The sequence below is a fragment of the Oncorhynchus mykiss genome, chromosome 7, assembly GCF_013265735.2.
Source record: "Oncorhynchus mykiss isolate Arlee chromosome 7, USDA_OmykA_1.1, whole genome shotgun sequence".
NCBI lineage: Eukaryota > Metazoa > Chordata > Actinopteri > Salmoniformes > Salmonidae > Oncorhynchus > Oncorhynchus mykiss.
Genome location: NC_048571.1, coordinates 37,706,228 through 37,717,441, shown reverse-complemented (window position 1 = coordinate 37,717,441; position 11,214 = coordinate 37,706,228). Strand labels below are relative to the sequence as shown.

General features: G+C 41.6%; 1 long non-coding RNA gene across 1 annotated transcript; it reads left to right on the top strand.

Moving 5' to 3' along the window:
- Positions 1-3,295: 3,295 nt before the first annotated feature.
- On the top strand, positions 3,296-7,263 carry LOC110527700. Its single transcript, XR_002474154.2, has 3 exons — positions 3,296-3,650; positions 4,905-4,965; positions 6,124-7,263. It is a non-coding gene; the product is annotated as an uncharacterized LOC110527700 (long non-coding RNA).
- Positions 7,264-11,214: the final 3,951 nt, after the last annotated feature.

Sequence of the window (11,214 nt, the reverse complement as noted above, 5' to 3'; positions counted from 1 at the left end):
TGCAATGTTAAAAAAAAAACACGCAATCACTGCGACACACTACAGGTGTGGCCTGTAGTATACCAGACCTGCTGTAGCCACACACACGCGCTTCATCGTTTATATTCCCCATTATCAAGTCAGTGTCCGCCCTGAGATTGGAAGGTTGGGGGTTGATCCCCGGTCGAATCATCCCAAAGCCTCTTTTGTACACTTGTGGTGTTCCCGGTCATGACCGGCCATTAGAAATGAATAGGTGAGACTACAATTAGTGTATAAAATTGAGTTCAGGCACATACCGTTCCTCTCCAAGAGTCCCACATGCATGTGTTGTATGAGCACACACACACACACACACACACACACACACACACACACCGTACTCCCCTTATTGGCTTCCATTGGCAACCCCCACAGGAACCTTTCCCCTTTAGAATCTTTCCTCCACGGGAACCACACATGTTGGCATTCTCACAAACAATAGCAACATTGTTTCAATAATATATAGAACTTTTCTCGCAGCTCTGGTATACTGTATAAAGCTTTTTTGAGGCCTTGCTCACAATTTGTTTTGTGGCAGCACAATGACCAAACTATATACTGTATGTGAGGCTCTTGATCATATCTTTGATCATGACACTGGTGAGGAGGAGAGAGTCCTTGTTAAACTTTGACACAAAGTAATCTGTGATAAATAGCACAATGTGTTTCATCTGAGTATTTGTTATTGTCAAAATAATCCATACATTATGCTTTTTTTGAACTCAAAAATGAGTTGTATGAGCTCAGGTCAATGAGGCCTACAGGCCATAGATAGCAAATAGAAGTTCAAAACTTGTAATGTTCACAATAACGTACGTTGACAAAAAGATCTAACACAACATTAGGTGATAATATATGTATTATTATGGATTTATAATCAGCTATAATGGGGTGGTCATTTTGAACCTGGATCACAGAATTAACATGAAACGAACACAACAGGAGGGTTAAGTTCATATAAACTCTACAACCCTATAAAAGAACAGCTTAGATGGAATTGTACTGTGAGTGGCCTAAGTTAGCCTCTACTATGACCCCTTGAAGTATCCCAAAAATGATTCGATGGAAAATGATTAATTATTAATAGCCTTACTGCTATTAGCCCATACAAAAGCATTGAATAACAGATTCACAACATTGAACAACAGTCCCCCTCCAAAAAAATCGAAAGGAAATTTGTTCTGAAGTGTCTGTCCATTATCTGAGACATCTAGAAATATCAGGAAACATTTGTATTTATTTATTTACATGTATTTAACCCCTTACACACCACTCTAGCTCTGTCACCATTCACCGCGGATTGAGACGCAGCCCATGCAAAAAACCCAGATATCTCTATCTTAAACTGACAGATTTTTATGGGGATTTTTTATTATTATGCTAATTAGATTTGCGCGAGGGCGTCGACATCGACTCTAGGGTTTTTAAAAATACTAATTGAACCCAGGTCTGGTTGTCCCTGCCACTCACTCACCCCTCTCTCTCCTCTCTTCCTTTTCCTCTGACCCCCTTCTGCAATCTAGGGAGCAGAGAGGGCTTGCAACAGGTCCCTGCTCTGCCCTGCACGTTCACTCAAGTGTACATAAATCAGCATAAGAGAGCTGGTTCCACATGGACACAATAGCATACATTTAGTTAGTTTGTATTTAAAACATATATATTTTTATTTTGAAGTGTTTTTGGATCTGGGATAAATATGCTGATAAGGAAAAAAGTTTGATTTCAATCCTCTTGAGTCAGTTTCAATCTGTAGCACTTGCCACACATTTAAGTGCTTTAAAATAATAATCATGGGTGTAAATAGGGGAGACCTGGTTCTCCAAGGGAGGGAAATCATTTTGACAGGTGAATTCGAAATTTTACATTAGTGGATTCCCACAGTGACTTTTTCCAATTACACCCCTGCTAATAATCAGTAGAATGTTGCTGACTCTCTCATGGATGATGCCCATCATCTGCCCAATGTCTCACCACTACGCTGGTTGTAGTCTAGGCAGGTTTGTGCATATACCCAAGTAGCACATTTAATACCATAACACATGATTCAATACTTCATAATACCTTATTCAGTAGAAAATGATATAGACGCCCTGTGTCACTGCAGTGCATATATTTACCAAATATTATAAAGCACTGACTCAGTCCTCGTGCTTAATTTGTTGTGTCACTACAGACATGAAAATCAAGCTGCGGGCGACCCAAATTCTTAAATCGACAGACTTGACTTGGTAGTCCACAAAAATAGTAATAAATGCAACAACAATATCGAACCGAGCTCACAGAATAAGCATGCTTTGTCTCATGTTGGTTGGAGTCACGATAATGTAGGTAGGGAAACTTTCCCAGCTGCAGGTGCCGCAGATGTTTAAACTTCCATGCTAGGAAAACATCAGCACTAGCGAGTGGACAGCTTCCTGTTTGCGTCCAAATTGGCACCATATTATTATTATTATTATTATCCTGTCTGTCTGTCTGTTCGCTGCCCAGGAAACATGTTCATGTGTTGCAACACTGGCAAAGGCTGGATTACTTTTTGCGGTGACCTAATCATCTAGTCTATCAAACAGCTTAGAGTCAGATTTAGACCAGCACTGTTGACTGAATAGGCCCCTGAGTCGCTTATTGATCTCAGAAAGCTGTGAACAACATGTTCACATCTTATATCACACGTTTATCATTAGGCTATCATAATCAACATCATTTGTTTATAAGCCTATTGTCCATTCATGTAGACCTACTAAAATGTGGAATTAGAAAGGAATATTTATGGAAAACATTGGTCAGAATGCACAACATAGCCCAGCTAAGTAGGCTACTTAATCTACTTAATGGGTTGCTTATAATGTAGGTTACTGTTTCACCAGCTGCTGGGGTGGTGCCACAAGTAGCATGTTATGACACAAAGCCTGCCAGTGTAATTAAAATAACCAGATCATAATATAATATGAGAGGATTGAATCAGCCTCACTCTCTCTCTCTCTTTCTCTCTCTTTGACTATCTCTCTCTCTCTCTCTCTCTCTCTCTCTCTCTCTCTCTCTCTGTATCACCCCTGCCTTCGTGGTTTAATTTGACGTTTCAACATCCCATCTATCCCTTAATGTGCGTTTTCTATTTAAATTCCTGTCGTCGTCACCCTGCTGTCCCGGAAGTCTGCGGTGTCTTATCCTGTCACTCACATTGACAGGCAGCCAGGCAGAGGCAGGCAGGGAGGAAAGGGGCTCTGTGTGGGTGGGTGGGGGTGGGGGGTGGGTGCGTGTGTTTGAGAGAGGCAGGAAACCATGCAGCGAGCGAGCAGCGATCTCTCTCTTTACCCTGCTAGTGTCCTTGCCCGCTCAACCCAGCCTGACAGCCTCAGCGCCTCACATGGCCCTCTGGCTCATACATATGGAGGAGGATAGGGAGAGGAGAGGAATAACAACCACAGAAAGTGTGTGTGTGTGTGTGTGTGGGTACCATATATTTTTCTTCCTGAATATGTGACAGGCAGCCCACATACGTACACACAACAATGTGCACACACGTCTGGCTCTAACACCAATATATCCTCCTTACTTCCTCTAGCCCTCAATCCCTCAGTTCTTCTTCCTGATAATAGGCTCGACTGTCTGACCAAGGGACCCCACATCAGGTAGGACCTCCTACATCTTATTTGTTTATTTCTCTGAAGATTAAACACGTTACCTGTGCATTTTATGACCAATTGTTTCTGCATCTTGGTTGTTTAGCAATATCTTAAAACACAATCACTATTTAGTAATCAGCACTGTGGTCATTCCTATTTTGATACAGTATTTGGACACCGAAGTCATCCCTTTGTTCTAGTAAACTCTTTGGTCTTTGGTCATTATTGGGCCACATGATAGAGAGCAGAGGGACGTGCTGGCCTGGCCATCAGTCTGTATGTATTTGTGTTTGACCATGCAATAGGGAGGAATAGACACTCAGTCATTCACTATGAAAACTGAACAGCGAGTGAACGGTCACAATATGAAGAGTTTATTTATAAAATGCTATATTTTTTTTAGCTGAAATTCTTACTTCTGAGTACCTTCATGTGTGTTAAATATTACATTTTTTTTTATTCATAGATTTTAGATGTGTATGAAAATGGAAATTCTTTGCAAAACAATGCACGAATGGAATGTTCGTATTATGTGTATTTGACTCACTTGTCTCCCTCTCAATCTTAAGATGAATGCTCTACTGTAAGTCGCTCTGGATAAGAGCATCTGCTAAATGACTAAAATGTCAAATCTAAATGTTTTGCTTATAGGTCTCATTATACAGTATTGAATTATTTAAGAAACAAATAACAATAATAGTGATGTCTCAAATGTAACATTTTTACATTTCTTTTATAAGCAATTTGGTTATTAGTTTCAATGAGTTTTGTGAAACCTAGCCGTCTCAAATCAAATCAAATCGTATAGTTCACACACACATGGTCACTACTACCTATTTGTCTGCGAGTGAGGCGGATATATAGCATTTAGAAGAAAAAAAAGATATTTAAAAAAAAATCTGAAATGAAACCATCAAGCGTATTGAACAACTCCATGCCTGTGATTAGATAGTGGAACAAAAAAAATTGTTGAAACAATAAAAGCTAACTTACCAACATTTCTGAAAAGGATTTGTAGCGTTTTGGAATGAAACTCTTCATATAGAAAGTAGGGGGATGTGCCAGCCTGGCTATCGTTGTCTAGATTCACTAGAGTGTCTTTGCTTGAGTATGACTGTGCAGAACAATGGGAACCAGACTTAGTTACTGTAATGAATAAATTAAGTCTGCCATGAACGGTCTGTCTTAACCCCATATATATATCTCTCTCTCTCGCTCTCTCTCTCTCTCGCCCTCCTATCCTCCACCTATTCTCTCCAGTTGGAACCGAAAGAACAACCCAGACCCTTGGAGCACATACGGTCCACACTATCAGTACAAGGTAAATATCCTACCCTCCTCTTCACACCCACAATAGCACTACACCTCAAGGCTACAGTACATCCCAAATGGCACCGTACTCCTTACATAGTGCCTACTTTTGACCAAAGCCTTATAGGCCACTTGGGATGCAGCCCTAGACAGTGGCACTACACAACTACACTGATTACCTTAGTGGCCAAAGCAATCCAGACATTGAGCCCCTCTTCTTACTCTCATAACAAATTGAAGTGTCTCTATTCGCCATAACTAACACAATACATTTTGTATGGCTAGTTTCCTGAATCCACATACCTTGAATAAGGAGCATCACCTCAAACAGCTAATGTTCATATTTAACAAGAAAAACACAAATTGAATGGACAACAACTGAACAGAAACCCCAAAGGATGGTCTGACTGGCTGCATGTTATTCCAACAGAAACTGTTTGAGTGGGTTTTTCAAGGCTGTAGCTTTGTGTGTCTGTGCTTCCGTGCGTGTGTGCATTTGTATGTGTGTGTGTGTGTCAGCCTTAGTGCCATAGTGAAAGTCATGCCCGATGAAAGGTCACAACACACGCCATGTTTAATTCTCTAAAGCAGGCAAAGGTCTCACATCCACATTCCACTTTAGTCCACCACAATAATAGTATTGAAGAGAGGATGGCGGAAGAGGAGAGGAGAGGAGGGAGACAAGGGGTTGACAGCCGACCAATCAAGGAAAATATGCAGGGTGAAAACAATCATTGGCGACGCAAAAACGTGTCGTCTGTCACGTTTCGTTGGGACGCTGTGTAGCCCTGAACAGTGCTGTTCGTGACACATGCATGGACGCATGCACACACGGTGCTGTTCATGACGTCTGCAAAGAGCAGCGTGTGTGTGTGTGTGTGTGTGTGTGTGTGTGTGTGTGTGTGTGTGTGTGTGTGTGTGTGTCAGGCGGCTGGGTTCATAGTGATGGATGGAACGGAATAAATGGAATGGTTTCAAATACATCACACATGTTTGATACTGCTCCATTCACTCCATGCCATTATTATGAGCAGTCTTCCCCTCACCAGCCTTCTGTGGTGTGTGTGTGTGTGTGTGTAAGCAGCCAGTTTGTATTCCCTTTCCTTAAAACACACTGATTAATGTAATTTAAGCAAAACGTATTTAAATGTATTCACTCCCTCCGCAGTTGGTGGCCGTCAATATGGACTACAAGGCTCTGAAGAAGGAGGGCCCTGACTTCTAAAGGTCCTTCAGGCAACTCCAGGAGCACCAAGTTTGGCAGGACCTCCTGTCATCCTAGTGGCAGGGTCGGGGCAGCCTGAGCCTCGGTCGGGTCCTCTGTCTGTCCCCTCTGCAGTCTCTTCAGAATGCACACCATTTCATATTAACTGTCTTTCCCGTGCACTAACCTACAGTTATAGAAGCAATTGTCTGCATGTGCACAGCAAATACTGTTATTATAACCTACCTGTCTCTTCAGACACCACCCTACAGTATACATCTCTTCATGCATAAAAACCCTAAAGAGATGTCATGTAACAGGCTCTTTCACTTTCACAACCCTACAGTTATTGTAACCTGTCTCTTCACGACCCACAACAGCACTGTTATAGATCTGTCTCTTTATTTTCACCCTAAGGTGATGTATCCTACTTCATGCACAACAGCAACCCTAAAGTGATGTATCCTTCTTCATGCACAGCAACCCTAAAGTGATGTATCCTTCTTCATGCACAGCAACCCTAAAGTGATGTATCCTTCTTCATGCACAGCAACCCTAAAGTGATGTATCCTTCTTCAGGCACAACCCTGATGTTACATAACTGTCTCTTAACGCTACCTTGAAAACAACACAATTAAACATCAGTCAAAGAAGTCTGGTTACGTTGATTTACATGGTCTGTGTATATACAGTACAATCAAGGGGGGTATACATGCCTACATGTGTTGAGTAGAGTTTGAAGGGTGTAGTGGAAGAGAATAGGAGTTGAGTACATTTAGAATTCATCAGAAAGTATTAAGTGAAAAGCAGTGTATTTTAATAACATTGGAATCACCAGTGTACAAACATTTGACTTCACAAATAAATCAGCCGAACAGAAAACATTTTGTGCTGTGAAATACAGCTGCTGAGCACTAAAATTGTAACAACAAAATACTAGTTCAATCAACGTTGTTTTAAGGAATTTCAACGTAAAAATAATGAAACGTGATGACATTGAATCAACGTAGAAAATTGTCATTAACGTAAGGGAACTTAGCATTTTTTTCACACAACTTTGAACTTTTAATCGTGGCATGGTGAAATGTTTTGTTGATTTCACATTGAATTCACGTTAGTAGACAACTCAACCAAATGTAAATCAAAACTAGATGTTTAACTGACGTCTGTGCCCAGTGGGAAGTGTTGAGGCAGCTCAATTATAAAATTTGAGTAGACAAAAAACACATTGTGAACTGATTGGTCTTCCTGACCACCACTAGAGGTAGTCGAAGATGCGTCTTGTCCACGGATATCCTTGAAGTCTAAACGAATCATGACAACAAAATCGTATGAATTTGGCCAACTTGGCGGTTTTGCCGCCCTCCTAAAAATAAATCACACCGGACAGTTGAGGTAAATATGGACAAAGATACCTCTACAATTCCTCCAGATATAAGATAATGGTCTTCGTTAGAAACCTTGTACCTACTGACACTCTGGTTGGATGCCACAGTCCAAAAAAAGATAACGCATACAGTATAGAAATAAAGATATTTATGTAGAGATATCGTACCAAATGAGAGAAAAGGGTCTCTCACATTCCCATGTCCAATGCAGCACAAAATCAAATATTTGAAAACGTTGTACAGAAAGGCCAATGACTGAAATAGCAGGAATGAGAACGGGAGAACTCTATGCCCAGCAATACTGGAAGCAGGATTCCACCGCCTGCCCACACTTCGTTCTGGACAGCGCTGTGGAGGACTGGATGGCAGGAAGCTTGGCCCCAGTGATGTACTGGGCCGTATCCACTACCCTCTGTAGCGCCTTACAGTCGGATGCCAAGCAGTTGCCATACCAGGCAGTGATGCAACCGGTCAGGATGCTCTCGATGGTGCAGCTATAAAACTTTTAGAGGATCTGTGGACCCATGCCAAATCTCCTGAGGGGGGAAAGGTGTTGTCGTGCCCTTTTCATGACTGTCTTGGTGTGTTTGGACCATGATAGTTTGTTGGTGATGTGGATACCAAAGAACTTGAAACTCTCGACCCCCTTCACTGCAGCCCTGTCGACGTTAATTGGGGCATGTCCGGCCCTCCTTTTCCTATAGACCACTATCAGCTCCTTTGTCTTGCTCACATTGAGGGAAAGGTTGTTGTCCTGGCATCACACTGCCAGGTCTCTGACCTCCCTATAGGCTGTCTCATCGTTGTCTATGATCAGGCCTACCACTGTTGTGTCGTCATCAAACTTAATGATGGTATTAGAGTCGTGCTTGGCCATGCAGTCGTGGGTGAACAGGGAGTAAAGGAGAGGACAACAGCCATTAAACTCTGAAAATGTTTTAAAGTCACCATTGGCCTCATGGTGAAATACCGGAGCAGTTTCCTTCCTCTCCGGCAATTGAGTTAGGAAGGACACCTGTATATTTTTAGTGACTAGGTGTATTGAGGCACCATCAGTCTCTCCTCAAAGGGATATTCAATGTTTGGTAAAAAATAAAAATAGCAATCCACCAATAGGTAGTTGGTATTTTATTAGGATCCCAATTAGCTGTTGCAAAAGCAGCACCTACTCTTCCTGGGTTCCACACAAAACATGAAACATGACATAATACAGAACATGAATAAACAAGAGTAGCTCAAGAACATAACTACATAAATTAAAAATGAATTTAAAAAAAGGCACACGTAGCCTACATATCAATACATACACACAAACTATCTAGGGCAAAAGGGGAGAGGCGTTGTGCCACGAGGTGTTGCTTTTATTTGTTTAAAAAAAACTGGTTTGTGTTCATTTGAACAATATGAGATGGAATTGAGTTCCATGCAATAATGGCTCTATATAATACTATACGCTTTCGTGAATTTGCTGTGGATTGGGGTACTGTGAAAAGACCCCTGGTGGCATGTCTGGCGGGGTAAGTGTGTGTGTCAGAGATGTGTGTATGTTGACAATGCAAACCATTTGGGATTTACAGCATATTAATATTTCTGAGAAAAATAAGAAGTGATGTAGTTAGTCTCTCCTCAACTCTTAGCCAATAGAGACAGGTACAGCATGTATAGTATTTACATATACAGTATCAGCCCCTCTGATTACAATGAAGAGCAAGACATGCCGCTCTGGACTGGGCCAGCTGCAGCTTAACTAGGTCTTTGCTTGCAACACTCAACCACACGACTGGACAATAATTAAGATAAGACAAAACTAGAGCCTGCAGGATTCGCTTTTTGGAGTGTGGTGTCAAAAAAGCAGAAGTCTCCCCATCTTTACAACCGTTTAATCTATATGTTTTGACAGTTTACGATCTAAGGTAACGCCAAGTAATTTAGACTCCTCAACTTGTTCAACAGGCACACCATTCATTACCAGATTCAGCTGAGGTCTAGAATTTAGGGAATGATTTGTAGCAAATACAATGCTCTTTAGTTATAGAGATGTTCAGGACCCGTTTCTTTACGATGCATCGGAAAACGTATGTGGTCTTTCTGGTTGAATCTGTGTTTGAAATTCACTGCTCAACAGAGGGACCTCACAGAGAATTGTATGTGTGGGGTGCAGAGATGAGGTAGTCCTTTAAAAAATAATGTTAAACACTATTATTGCACATGTAGTCCATGAGTCCATGTAACTTATTATGTGACTTGCTAAGCACATTTTTACTCATGAACTTACTTACACTTGCCATAAAAAAGGGTTTGAATATTTATAAACCTCAAGAGGTTTCAGCTTTTGGTTTTAAATTAATTTGAAAATGTATATACAGTGGGGCAAAAAATAATTTAGTCAGCCACCAATTGTGCAAGTTCTCCCACTTTGTAGGATTTTTAATGAATTTATTTGCAAATTATGGTGGAAAATAAGTATTTGGTCAATAATAAAAGTTTATCTCAATACTTTGTTATATACCCTTTGTTGGCAAGGACAGAGGTCAAACATTTTCTGTAAGTCTTCACAAGGTTTTCACACACTGTTGCTGGTATTTTGGCCCATTCCTCCATGCAGATCTCCTCTAGAGCAGTGATGTTTTGGGGCTGTTGCTGGGCAACATGGACTTTCAACTCCCTCCAAAGATTTTCTATGGGGTTGAGATCTGGATACTGGCTAGGCCACTCCAGGACCTTGAAATGCTTCTTACGAAGCCACTCCTTCGTGGCCCGGGCGGTGTGTTTGGGATCATTGTCATGCTGAAAGACCCAGCCACGTTTCATCTTCAATGCCCTTGCTGGTGGAAGGAGGTTTTCACTCAACATCTCACGATACATGGCCCCATTCATTCTTTCCTTTACACGAATCAGTCGTCCTGGTCCCTTTGCAGAAAAACAGCCCCAAAGCATCATGTTTCCACCCCCATGCTTCACAGTAGGTATGGTGTTCTTTGGATGCAACTCAGTATTATTTGTCCTCCAAACACAACGAGTTGAGTTTTTACCAAAAGGTTATATTTTGGTTTCATCTGACCATATGACATTCTCCCAATCTTCTTCTGCATCATCCAAATGCTCTCTAGCAAACTTCAGACGGGCCTGGACATGTACTGGCTTAAGCAGGGGGACACGTCTGGCACTGCAGGATTTGAGTCCCTGGCGGCGTAGTGTGTTACTGATGGTAGGCTTTGTTACTTTGGTCCCAGCTCTCTGCAGGTCATTCATTAGGACCCCCTGTGTGGTTCTGGGATTTTTGCTCACCGTTCTTGTGATCATTTTGACCCCACGGGGTGAGATCTTGCGTGGAGCCCCAGATCGAGGGAGATTATCAGTGGTCTTGTATGTCTTCCATTTCCTAATAATTGCTCCTACAATTGATTTCTTCAAACCAAGCTGCTTACCTATTGCAGATTCAGTCTTCCCAGCCTGGTGCAGGTCTACAATTTTGTTTCTGGTGTCCTTTGACAGCTCTTTGGTCTTGGCCATAGTGGAGTTTGGAGTGTGACTGTTTGAGGTTGTGGACAGGTGTCTTTTATACGGATAACAAGAGTGGAGGACAGAGGTGCCTCTTAAAGAAGAGCCAGAAATCTTGCTTGTTTGTAGGTGACCAAATTCTTATTTTCCACCATAATTTGCAAAT